Source organism: Manacus vitellinus, unplaced genomic scaffold, assembly GCF_001715985.3.
Source record: "Manacus vitellinus isolate BGI_N305 unplaced genomic scaffold, ASM171598v3 scaffold_3_pilon, whole genome shotgun sequence".
Classification (NCBI taxonomy): Eukaryota; Metazoa; Chordata; class Aves; order Passeriformes; family Pipridae; genus Manacus; species Manacus vitellinus.
Window position 1 is genome coordinate 23,181,923 of NW_021940535.1, and position 13,141 is coordinate 23,195,063.

The 13,141-nt window shown below is 42.9% G+C and overlaps 1 protein-coding gene across 8 annotated transcripts in view; it reads right to left on the reverse strand.

Annotated features, from left to right (window-relative positions):
- The window catches only part of MPP6 (membrane palmitoylated protein 6), a 57,248-nt gene extending 45,933 nt beyond the window's left edge, over positions 1–11,315 (reverse strand). For all 8 annotated transcript variants that reach the window (XM_018075705.2, XM_029961826.1, XM_018075703.2 and 5 more), the window contains exon 1: positions 11,234–11,315. The gene's annotated coding sequence lies outside the window, so the exon portion shown is untranslated. The remainder of the gene's footprint in view (positions 1–11,233) is intronic.
- Positions 11,316–13,141: the final 1,826 nt, after the last annotated feature.

A 13,141-nucleotide genomic window follows, 5' to 3' on the forward strand; every position in this document is an offset into this window, starting at 1 on the left:
AGAACTCCTGACTCCATCCTTCTTACTGCCATCACAGGACTGAATCTAGAAGCTTAAAAGTCTTTACTGTAAACTTGGAAGTGTTTTCCAAGTAATACTGAATGTAACGAAACTGCTAGCTACCTGTAGAATGACTAAAGTAAGTGAAAGATGAGCCAGTTGCTACAGTTTGTTCCCAATTCTGAGTACAGATACAGGACCATGTGAGGAGAGACTTTAGGAAGAATGTTTTTTAATGAAAGCAATTTGAAACAGTGATCTGTTTCCATAGTATCTATGGATTTCCACAGATCAGTTGAAGATGTTGCCAGGTACAAGATACCATACTGTCCAGTCTAACTTGAAAGAGCACTTTCATTGCTAATCCAGAAGTCTTCCCTTTAGTTTATCAGCATAGACATGGAAGTTATCACCTGTTATCAGCACAGACATGTAAATTAAAAGAGCTCAGTGACCAACCAACCCAAAATTCAAACTATTAAAATGTTATTCCTTTAGTCCCATTACACACACAGTATCTGTCTGTGTTCATTAAAACCCCACACTGAAAGCAGAAGAACCTTTAAAGCCACACCAAGATCTTGGCCAAAGCTAGGTCCAACCTCACACAGGGTGCCAGCAGCCCTGGAGAGTAGGTGAATATGTAAAGCCATACAGGCTCCAGTGTTTGGAGGCTAAACATCTATTTCTGCTGTTCCACCTGGACACATTATTAGGCAGAATGAAGCAATGGCCAACCAAAGAACAATCTGTGGGCCTCCTGGTCAGTCTCACATGCTTCTGAAACTAATATATGGGTAATCATTAATCTGCTGTAAACTTGCCACCAGCTCTGTTACCAGAACAAGAACTAGCACTGGCTCAATCTTCACAGTAGGCTACAATGATACATGTATCACATCTCAGTTATCAAGCACTTCAGTGAAAACCCATATCAATTATTTAAAGAAACTAAACAGTAATCCAATCCAAGGATAAGAGTTTCTCATGTTTAATCAAACAGATCTCCAGTGCTCAGTAGCAATTTATGTATGAATACTAGTCCATTAGGAAGTTGAGACCAGTTTTGAAATGGAAGCATCTTGAATAGCAAAAGCACACAACAAATTACATAAGCAATCCACAAACCTAATTTGGTTAAAAAAATCTTCAAGTTAAATATTAGCTGGATTCTGGGAGATTACCTGGGGAAAATGTTATGTATGCTTACTTTGCTTTTATGCTTTCCTAGTCAGCTCACAGATGCTGGGCTTCCTGTCTAGAGACAAATGCTCTTTTTATATACACACATGCATCTCTACACATACTTATAAAATACCATATTTTATTAAACATTTCCTCCTTTTATTTATGTATACATATATGTATACAGTCATATGCACACATACAAACAAAATAAAATAAACATATTTTTTAAAGGGCATTTAAAGGACTGAACTGCCACTTACAACCGATTACTGCTAACAAACCTGTTCAGCTCAAACGGGTAATACCGTAACATAGAGCAAGATCACATCAAACAGGAGAAAGGTCCTGATACAAGGTCTTCCTTCAGTGCAATATTAGGGAAATGGAATCCTTTTCTTACAGGTGGCCATACCCATAGCTGCTAATCTGTGCCTGGTATTGTAGTTCATCCTCTTGCACTTACGCTGGCTCCCTTATGACTTGCAGAAAAGCAGAGAAAGTGTGGCAAGTGTGTTATCTGTTGTTTACAAAGGGATGGACTTTCTGGAGACCTTCAAGTCTTACATCTTTATCATTATCAGTCATTCTGCTGTCTTAGTTTTCAATCCCCTCTGCAAAGCTATCAGATCTTTTAGGAAGCTGTTAATGTGCAGGCCCAGGGCAATTACATAAGACGTTATTTTAGTCGTGAACAACGCATTAAATTTTGGATTCTGACATTGTTGCAGATTAGCACAATGAAATTCTTCACCCGTTTTTGGATAATGATGTCTAGGCACTCAGGGATCGTTTTATTCTTCTTTATCCCTATCTGGAAGCTGAATTTAAGGCTATCCAGACATTAAATTTTCCGGCTCCAGCTCCTTCTCATCTAGAGACATCCATGACTTCTGGCATCTTGAAAATCTGCTCAGAGATAATGTTACCAGGAGCTCTGATAGACTCTGAATGGTTTCAGAAGTTGTACTGCACGCTGTAAAAAGGAGTTAGATGGACCTTCAGTTCGACCCAGTGAGAGGTGTTATTATTTGAAAACCTACTGTATTAAGAGCACCAAAATACTTTCAGGTTTGCAATGGACTCAGGTGTTACGTAGCTAGGCTGCAGGACAAATCTTGCATTAGTACATAACACTCCTGCACTTTGATACCAGATGCCAACTACAGAACTAAAATGAACTGCCTCTACAGATATCTTGGCTAGTCCTGTATTCAGCACAACCAGGAAGTCATGTCCTGAGACCTCAAAACACCAAAGATTTTCTTCTATTTCAAAACAGCACTATATTATCAAACAACGAGGTTCACTTACAAATTCATCTCTCTAGATTTCTCTCATTTAGTGCTTAAGTGTACTGCTACTTTTTAAACTAAGAAAAATCCACATAGAAACAGGTCATTTATATAAAAGCATTTGCATTTTGGAATTAGTGTCCCACAGGGGTTCACAGTCATCTATCCAGAGATTTGCACTTCCTGCTGAAGTTCATGAAAAAAATGGGAAAAACATTTTCTTGACCGAGTATCTCCCACGACTGACTCTGCTTCTGTTTTTTTCATACTGACTGGCTTTCTGTCCTAAGATTTTGTAATAGAGGTAAAAGTAATAACTTGGTTTATCCATGCAGCTTACTGCCAAACTACTTGAAAGGTTTGCAAATGCAGAACTCTGGAAATACAGATTTAACAAAAACATTGCTTTAGCTAGACTTGTTTAAATGTCACAGCTGAAAGATTTAGTGTGCTTACTCTCTGCTTATTAAGTAAATATTTCCAGTATTTTCAAATTAAGAAACTCTACAACTGAGACTAAATGAGTACAACATAAGCTGTATGAAGCTGAGAAGTAGAGCAGATACCTACCTGAAAGAAATAAAGTTACAGGTAAAAAAAAGTTGATGTTAACTTTTCAAATGCAAGTACTTTTAGCTCTCCCAATCTAGTAATAAGGAAGAATAGCAAGCATTAGAAGTGATCTGAATTTTGAAGTAATTACAGAAAAATAAAACTCAATGTATTAGCTCACCCTGGAGGAAAAACCAGAGTAATCTAATTCAAACTAGTCTATAGCTGTCCAGAGAGATTACCCTCCGGAAGTACAGTAATTATATTTCTAAAGTAAAATCACTTATGCCTGGGGTAGGGAGGCCCAAGGGATTTTATTTTTTTATTATTATTTGAAATGTGTAAAACCCTCACAATGACATACATACTGAGAAAAGAACTTTGAGTACAAAAGTACATATTCCGTATAAGGTCTTTCTTGGTGGTGGCAAACAGATACATGTAACAGGTAAGATTGTATCACACCAGATGTCAAGTAAGAACAGACATACAGTTGCACTTTTCCATACAGAGCCCATACATTCTAAGCTAAGCAGTAGATTGCTCTGGAATGTCTTATAAAAGTACTTCTTGCCAAATTTGTAATTATACTAATTTTTATAACTCTAAAGAAAGAATTCCTATGGGTTTCACTGAAAGCTTCTCTATGTAGATTTTTGCCAGTACCTTACAAACGAGACTACTTTAAAAACAAAACCAAACACTATATTCTTATGAGTTTAAACTTACTTAAAGAAGTGTTTTATTTCAACAACTCCAGTTAATAGCAAGACCTAAGAGGACCATTCTGACAGTCTTACTGTGATATAACTGTTTCAAAATAGTTTGGTGGTTTTATGGAGAAATAAGGTGTGTGGTCAAACAAGGCCTAACCTTACGCCTTGTCTAAAAAAACACCTCTACTAGGAGCCAGAAGCTCAAGTTTTGAACAGTTAAAAAGAAACAAAGCAAAACAATACTAGAAACTTGAAATCACCTATGAAACATCTATGAAATCTTGGAAATCTCAAATTACTTATGACAATACACCTTGAGACCTTTCACTTTATTAGGAGTCCAGCTGCTGAAGAGTCCGCCCTTCGCTTTTCCATTTCCTACTCATTAGTACCGATGAAGTTCTTCCTTCAGAAAGTCCCTGCTGTGTTCCTGAACAGCATGGAATCTGACCTAAGACTGAGAACTGCATGGTAAACTTGGTAAGAACCACACATTTCATTCTGCTGCTGTCTAGTTAGTCCGTGCTGTTCGCAGAGTTATTTGCCAAGATCTGACAGTTAAATGTGCACGCTTCAATTCATAGCTAATAAATTCCATTCAGCAGTAAACTTGCATGCTTCCAGGTGACAGCACAGACGGTCCCAGCAAAGAGACTGCACCAGTTTCCTCAACTAATAGATTACTGGATAAGAGTCACTTCTTGATCCAACTACTAGAGCAAGCCTTCTAACCGCATCACGTTTTGGCTACAGCAGACTTTTTTTTTAATGTATTTATCTACTTATTTGTTAGGAAGCCACGGTTTATTTATCAGTGTAATCAGTTAAGCAAGCAGGCACCCGCACAACCGGAGCTGGCTTCTGTCGCTCACTCAGAGCGGTGGCTCCGGCAGCCCCGGGCGCGTCCCGGCGCCGCTGTCCCAGTGTGGACACTGGAGGGCGCGCTCGAGCCACCTTTCTGAGGAGACCCGGAGCGTTCGGGCTCCACACTTGGAAACCACTAAATAAAAAACACCTTTCTGCACCTTTTAACAACATCCAAATCCTCTTACCCATCTCACCAGTGTACACACCCCGTTATTCTCCCATCCCAACAGCAAGATTTCTAACAATACCTGGATCCCTAAGATCTACCTCTTGGGAGATAAGCAGGGGAATGGTGGTGGAGGTGCAGACAGACAGATGGATAGACAGATTTTCTCCTATCGAATTACGTGTCAAACTCAAGGGACAATTCGACTGCCAACTCTTCAACGCTCTCCAACTCCTTTCCCACCCTTTCTCTTACTGCATTTATGGCCTGTCCTCAAAACTGTCCAAACATTTTTCCCTTCTACCAATGGGAACACGAAGCGGATGTGATCCCAGCAGAATGATGAGGATTCAGAACCATCAGTCAGAGTAACTCAAGCACAATCATTACCTCTGTGTGACCAGCTAATTTTACAGAAGTGCTGTTTAAAACCCAGCAACACTGGCTACCAGTTTATCTTGCTTCCCAAAGCACAGTAACTCAAAGGTAGTCCATTCATTTAAACCCCCTTGAGCCACAACACCTCTAAGATTATCACAGAGCTAACGATGGACAACTCCTCTCACACAACAGGCTCATGCTAAGGTTAAATTTTATCCATGCAGCAAGTGGGCCACTGCATAGAAAGCTATGAAAGAACAAAACAAAAATCACAGAGCCAGTCCCAGTATCACCAGAGTTTCACTTCATAAATAAGCCTCACTTGAACCCTGCTTTAAATACCACACGTAGCAGTGTACACACAGAGTTTGTCCTCTGAGGGAAGATCACATATGACAAATGCCAGCTACATCAAGCAATACACTTCTGGAAGTTGTTTAAATAGTGCAAATACTAAATCTATATAAAGCAGCTGCACTGGTCAGAAGTGACCAAATCAAGCCCTGCTCATCCCATTTTGCTGTTGCATACCCAATCTAGTGTAAGCGGCAAAGCCGTACCAGCAGATCTGGGAAGCAGAGCTGTCTGCCTGATTTGAATTCAGATGACTGCCTTACCATCGCACACTCCATGAACATTAAGTTTCACTCACTGACTTCTCCCTGCCCTCATGTTCTTTACCAAAGAATGCGTAAACTGAACTTTAAATTGTTAATTACACCTCCTTCTAGTGACCCAAAAAATGCATGTGAAGCTGTAAGCAGCAGTATGACTACAGCAAACTTAGTATTGTTCAAGCAATTTCTGTCCAGCAACACTGTGCTTTGCTACAGAACAATAGCTCACAATACAGTACGCCAGAAGTGCTTGGAAAGGAGAAATAAAACTTTTCCCTCACTTCATTCACTAGACTACGGTTTGCCTTCCCAGTTTCAGAACTTCTGCTGCATAAGCAGTTTCATCTTGCCAAAAAGACTCCTGTAAACTTCAACAGAGGATCAGGAAAGGCATGGGGTGGAATTCTAACAAGATACGTAAAGGCTGACTTACCAACTGGCCCACTGACTTGTTAAAAAAATAAATCAATGTCACATAAAAAGTTGCTGACATGTTTTACACACAAAACCTCTCACATGATACCTGCATGCAGATCCCTGAACAACTAATGAATGAACATGGAATCAAATATTTAAAAAAAATAAATTATCAAGGAATGGAATAACAGTCAGAATGGCTGATACATTTTTCTTTTATTCCCCTGCTGATTTACTTGAGTGCTCCCTACACTGCACTACTAGTCTTACAAACCAAACTTTACCCAATCATTTTACCCTCAGTCTCATTTACCCTCAATCTATTTTTCCCCATCCTATGTTTAGACATTTAAAAAGGTATCACTTTAACTTTTCATTCATGCACATATGACCATTGGGTGGAGATAAGGTTTTAATTAGAAAATTAAAACCAAACTATTGGAGTAGACACTTCCTATAAAAACAATATCTGAATGCCAACACTACTTCACTAAAAGAGGATCAAATGAACTATCTTAAAATAAAAATTTAAATTTTTTCTTATGTTCTAATTTTCATTATTTCAACAGTCTTGACAAAATGTTTGCAATAAAAAAGTAAAAGCTTAAGCTTACTTGAAATGAACAGTTGTGTTTCCATCTACTGGAAAAATGAATTTAACTGAAACAGTAATTTGAAACTTTGGGATTTGGGTAAGTAAAAGAGCAATGATTTTTGTGTAAGATGCGAAGAATTTGCGTGTGACATGTGTCATCACGTGTCATGTCCCAAACACAAGTTTGCAGAAACCACTGCCACTCCCTGCAGTTCGCACAGATTTCACAAAGTCCCTGCTCTCAAACAGTTGCCTGTCAGAATGCAAAACTAATTAATACTCCTAAAAAACATGTATAAGTAATTTCTTAAATAACATTTTTTCTAGTAAATCTGAAATGTCATCTTATTTCAGTATCTTGCTGATTTCCACTATCCCTTCATGAGACCTGGACACTAACATTAGAACAAGTTCTTTAAATAACTGATGTGCAAAACCCACAGAATGTTGCTAATATGAAGCATTCTCAGTATATAACACCTTTTTTCCTTTAAGCCAGAGACCTTGAAAATAATTAAACATGATGGTAAAAGTAGAGAACCTCCCACTTTTAAGTTTTTATTATTGAACACATGTTGTGAAATGGCTATAGCTTTAAAAGACTCTAATTAACCCAAAATAAGAATGTAAATGTTTTGATATGGCAAAACACCTCTCCCTAACCTCTCCTTTCTCTTTTTTTATCTCCATTATTCTTGTAAGAATGACATCAGCCATAACCACACAATTCAGTCTTGCTTTATTCTGAAAAAACGCAATTTTAAGCCACAGCATAGCACAATACCATCACCGTGCTTTTTCGTACTACAGTTTTGCTGTAGAATAACCTGAGATCCATCTGGAAATGGTTATAGTGACCATGGGCTCAGATAAGCCCTCTAACAGCATTTGTGACCAGCACACCTGTATTTCAGCCTGTCTCTCACATGTCAGCCTGAATTAAATTCACCCTTTTCCAGGACCTTCTATGAGCTGCTTCTCTCATCATGGACAGTACAACCACTTTCCCACTAACAGGCTCACTCTTAATCCTGCCATCATTTTCTACTTCGTACTTTGTATCAGACAAATAAGCCCAATGGTGTCTGTACCCCTCCAGTCGCAGGATGTTTCTAAAAAGTCAAGTTTTCACCACATGAGCCAGGCCAACCCATTCCAGTTTTTATCCATTTTTACCTCAAACACAAAACACAACAGGGCATTTTATTTAAACTTGTGAGTTCTTTACCTTTCAAATCTTGAGACAGTATAATTCATTTCACATCTGTATGAAGAGTGCAACACCTAAATTACGACCACAAACACTATCACAATCCTAAGTGCATACCTGTCTCTTAAGTAAAAGGAACATCCTCCCCCTTCTTTCTTTTCTAAAGAAAAGACTCCCTGATCTAGAGATCAGTGTCCTGCACGGAGCATCAAAGGGCAGTAACGAGCCTGGGACAGTCCCACCAAATGATAACTTTAAATCACCTATAACCATAGCAGAAAGCATGGGTTTAAAGCAGGACACTGAACTTTTATAAAATTGCACTCAAACTGTAATTTCTACAAACAAATGCATTAAGAATAACAGAATGATTCAGGGACTGAGACACTGTACAAAGACACACTAAAGAGTCTTTTTCTTGTCATTGCGGTACTATAAAGTTTTCTCCAGACCACTGACCTTTTTTTCTGTGTGTAGAAATACCCAACACAAGGACCTAATATCAAGCTGGAGCTTGGTGCTGGCCAAAGACACACAGTGTTTGAGGATAATGTTCTGATCACATCCTTAACAGCTCAAAATTAAGCCAAACTATTTTGTAGATTACTTGGTTTTTCTGCTCTTACTATGGTTAAACCTCAAATAAAAATGCCAAAACTAGTAAGTCATATTGCCAAGATTTCTGTTCCTTTCCACCTCCTTGAGGTTTGCATATACAAGAATTCACAAAAAGAAAAAAAAGATGAGATTAAAATTTTATGCTTTCAATAAGAAAGGTCCTAAAAGTCAGGGTTCCTGCAGACATTCATCCTCTCTATTAGCCTTCACTAAGACTCTTTCAATTAGCCGGGCATGTTTTCATTACTTTCTTTCTTATTTTTCCTTAATTAAAAACAAACAAACAAACAAAAAACCACTCCAAACCGAAACAACAAACCCATGATTTAAGTTAATAGCTTCCATTATTTTTTAAAGAAAAAAAAAGGCACAAGAGGTAGTTCAATAAAGGTCCAATTGAACTTATGTTGCAACAGTTTTACAATCATTTTAGAGAGTTTTGGTATGCAGTTAGCCCACTAATACAGCAGCAGAACAGACACCATTTCACAGAGCTAGTACAGTATATTTGTCAATAATTTCCATATTAATTAGTTCTTGGCAAGACAGGCTGAAAGAGTGAAAGAGCACTGATGCATAGGATCTAAAACAAATTCAGAATTCACTCAGAATTCAAAAAAGCTGAATATACACACTTTGGTTAGATGTCAAAGATTCCATTAAGAAAGAAAGAAAAGAAAATAAACAAAAAAACTCCAAAAGCTCAATAATAAAATAAAAACCTAACAATGCTAGAGGCCATACCTCAGTACTGCAGATTTTTCACAGCAACATGGAAGTCAGGTACCCTATATAGTGCAACACTTTGAAAACAAATTAAGGAGAGCAAGATCATCAATTCCAAACATTTCAATGGAGGGAAGATGAAATGAAAGATTTCTCTGAAAGGTCCTTTAAAAATCACATTTAAATAAGCTCAAACTAGACTCCAATTATCAGCACTTTATGTAAACGAGGATTTTGTCTATATCCTTTTGAAAAAGAATTTTTTGGCAGATGTTGTATGGTCCAGCCATACTCAAAGTGTTAAAAGTCAACTACCTCAGTAGAAAAAAAAGGGAAACATTATGATGCTGGTGTCAAACCAAGCAGTTTAACAGATACTATCTGTTCAGAAGCAGCATGCTAAGATTTCAGAGCCTCCTCTAGTCCGACATCTATTTATAGCTGCCCAGCCTCTACAATTTCTCACAGCCTCTCCTCCTCTCAAAGCCAAGTGGGAGAAGTTTAATGGATATAATGCTGGGCCTTGGGCTGCAAGATGGCCAGATCTGCAACTCTCCTCCAGCGAACCCACGTGCGTGAAGACCAAGGGTTATGAGATGAGGCTGATCTAACCTACATAACAGCCAAATACATGGCACAAACTATCCCTGTCCACTCTAGGAACACTCATTTTTTCTCTGCCAGCATGTTGATGGTAACGAACCACATCAGCATCAGAGACTCAGCAAAACACACCTGCCTTCTTCCTCCTCACCACTGAGCAACAGCCCAAGCCAGCTTGCAAGCCAAGACAGAAGCTGTCCAAGTAAGCTTTGACCCCCGGACAGCAGCAATGTCAACCAAGCACCCTCCCACTTATAATGCTACTCCTGTACGCTGCACCTTCCTCAAAGAAACTCGGAGGCTGTTGGTGTGCAGTCTCTACCACTCAGCCATGCGTGTCTTTTTAAAGCACTGATCTAGACCGGCTCTCCTTCACCTCCATCAGATGTAACATCGCGGAAAGGGTGCAGATATTTTCCTGCATACGGAACACAACGCCACAGGCTGAACTCCGCTACAAGCTCCGCACATCCATCCCTGGTGCCTCCTCTCCTACCACCTACATCCACTTGCCTGTAGTACTCGTACAGCGACCGAGGAGGTGACAGCACTGCTGGAAACTCCTGACCACCCGATCACAACCACATTTTCGTCCCTTTCCCCAGTCAGAAGCAGACGGAAGGGGAGGGCTGACTTCCTCGGGAGGAAAATAGGCAGGGAAAGGCCGGGGCAGAGATCAAGAGAGGAAGAATCACCCCAAAGGGAGAGGAGATAATCCCCGAGAGGCGAGGTTGCGGAGGAGCCTAAGCAGGGAGTGAGGGACAGGGACAGCGAACCGGGGGGATAATCCTGCAGAGAAGGGGGGAGATAATCCCCTCGGAGGGGGGGAGGCGGAGGATCCCGGAGAGGGAGGGGTGGGAAACCTGATAATCTCCAGGAGGAGAGAAAATACCGGGAAAGTGGGTGGGGAAGGAGGCGTGGGCGGGTGGATAATCCAGAGCGGCAGATGAAGCGCGAGTCCTCCCGGGACGCATCGAGGCGGGAGGAGGAGGGTTAATCCTCGTTCTGGGGCAAAAATCCCTCTTGCCGGACTCTGGCGCTGCCATGTTCGCTCCCCTGCAGGCCCGCCCGGCCCCTACACCTGCGGGCGGCTCTTCCCCTCACGCACAGGAACACGGGGCGCCTCCGCTCCGCGCGCCGGGACGAGCGGGCTCGGCCAGGATGGCTGCGGGACCCCGCCTCCCACAACCATTTCCCCGCCGGCTCGAGGGAGGGGAGAAGAAGCGTGGACCAACCCTCCCTCCCCCCCGCGCACACGCGACCTCCCGCCGGTACGGGGACTCACCGGCCGGCACCGACTCCCGCCGCTCTCGTTCCCTCCTCCCTCAGCGGGCGCGCTCGGCCCCATGGATTATCTTGGCGCGCGGTCTCCCGAGGGACGGCGCGAGCTTGGAAGCGCCTCCGCAGCCGCTCTGCGCCCGCCTCGGCGCGCGCCGCGGCGTGGCTGTGGCACGCGCTCTCGCCGCCGCTCCTCCTCCCCCGCCCCACACCGGCGAGCGCGCGCGCGGCCTCCGCGGGCCGGCAGCGCGCCGAGCGCCTCCCGTTCACACCCCCCCACACCGCTCCAGCCACCTCCCGAGGGAGCGCGCGCGCCTCTACTCGGCCCCACCTCCGTGCGTGTGTGTGTGTCTGTGTGTGTCTGTGTGTGTGTGTGTGTGTGGTTGTGTCTGTGTGGTGTGTGTCTGTGTCTGTGTGTGTGGTCTGTGTGTGTGTGTCTGTGTGTGGTCTGTGTGTGTGTGTCTGTGTGTGGTGTGTCTGTGTGTGTGTGCTGGGCGGAGCGAGGGGGGCTGAGGGCGGGAGGGGTCGGCGCGTGTGAGAGTGCGTGTCACTGCGCGTGAGAGAGCGCGCGCGCGTGTGACAGAGCCTGTGTGAGTGTGCCGGGGGCCGAGGGCGAGAGGGGTCAGCGCGTGTGAGCGCGCGAGTGCGTGACTGCGCGTGTCGCCGTGCCTGTGTGAGCGCGTGTCTGTGAGGCGGCACGTGTGGGCGTGTCGGGGACGGCGCGGGGCCGTGTGAGGGGACACGCGGGGCCGTGTGAGGGGACACGCGTGTTCGTGCAAAAGCACGGGCGTGTTCGTGTAAAAGCACAGGCGCGTGAGGGCCACCGCGTTGGTTGACGGGGAGCACTGGCGAGAGACAGAGCGAGCGTGTGCGAGCGTGTCCGTGTCCCCACGCCGCGGAGCGCAGGCGCTCCCCGACGGGGCTCGGGCTTTGCCCGGGCTGGTTCGGACTCTCCTCGGTCCGAGTCCGGAGGGGACGCGCTGGCGTGACACGTGGCGCTGCCTGGTCAGTCACCGAGTGCGAGAAATACTGGCAGAGAAGTCACCTATTTCAGGGGGAAAGGGGAGGCCGGTAGGTTCCCCTGATGCCAATAACCTGCAAGACCACTGAGTTGGAAGCAAAAACGAAAAAAACGATTTTCCCGCACTTCCGCTCACTGTTTGCTTTAAACAATTCGTTTGCTTTGAACAGTGATAATAGAGTAGCTTTCACTTTTTGCTTCTACAGAGGCTCTCACCTTTGGATACTCTTGGACTTCGGGAAATTTGGGGTGCACTTGGTCAGTCCTGTATGAAAAATTCTCCCTAACTAGAGGTGGATTTTTTTTAGTTTTTTACCTAAGGGTAAAATTTGCCCCAGAAAAGAAAATGTTCATATCCAAAACAACCCTTCATTCTTCAGCTTGTTTTAATTCACTTTTTTCCTTCTCATACAGACTTTCTTGGCATTTTTTGAATCCAAGTGCACAGTTTGGCTGCAATCTGTTTAATTTTGCTGTTTTAAGAACACCTGATAGCCTGGTGTGACATGGTAACCCTTCATAACAAGCAGTCTGCAATTCACACTGGCTTTTCCTTTGGGAGCCATTGGGGAAAAGGGAAAGCCAGAACTATGTGGGGGCAGAGTTTGAACAGAAAATCCCACAGTTACCAATTTTCATTCTAATGGGTTCAGATTGTGCTTTCCTACCAGATAACAAATAAGCTGATTTCTATGCAACCAAAGATATGAAAAAAAGCAGCCTATATATATGATGGGCATAATTACAGAAACTGTGGAACAGCAGTCAGCAGGTGAAAAACCCTTCTCAGATTGACCAATAAAGTTGCATCAAGTAAACAAGATGTTGTGGACCTCATCTTAGGAAACCAGCATGGAAAATTCCTTCAGGAATCATTTTTACTTACTCTTAAAA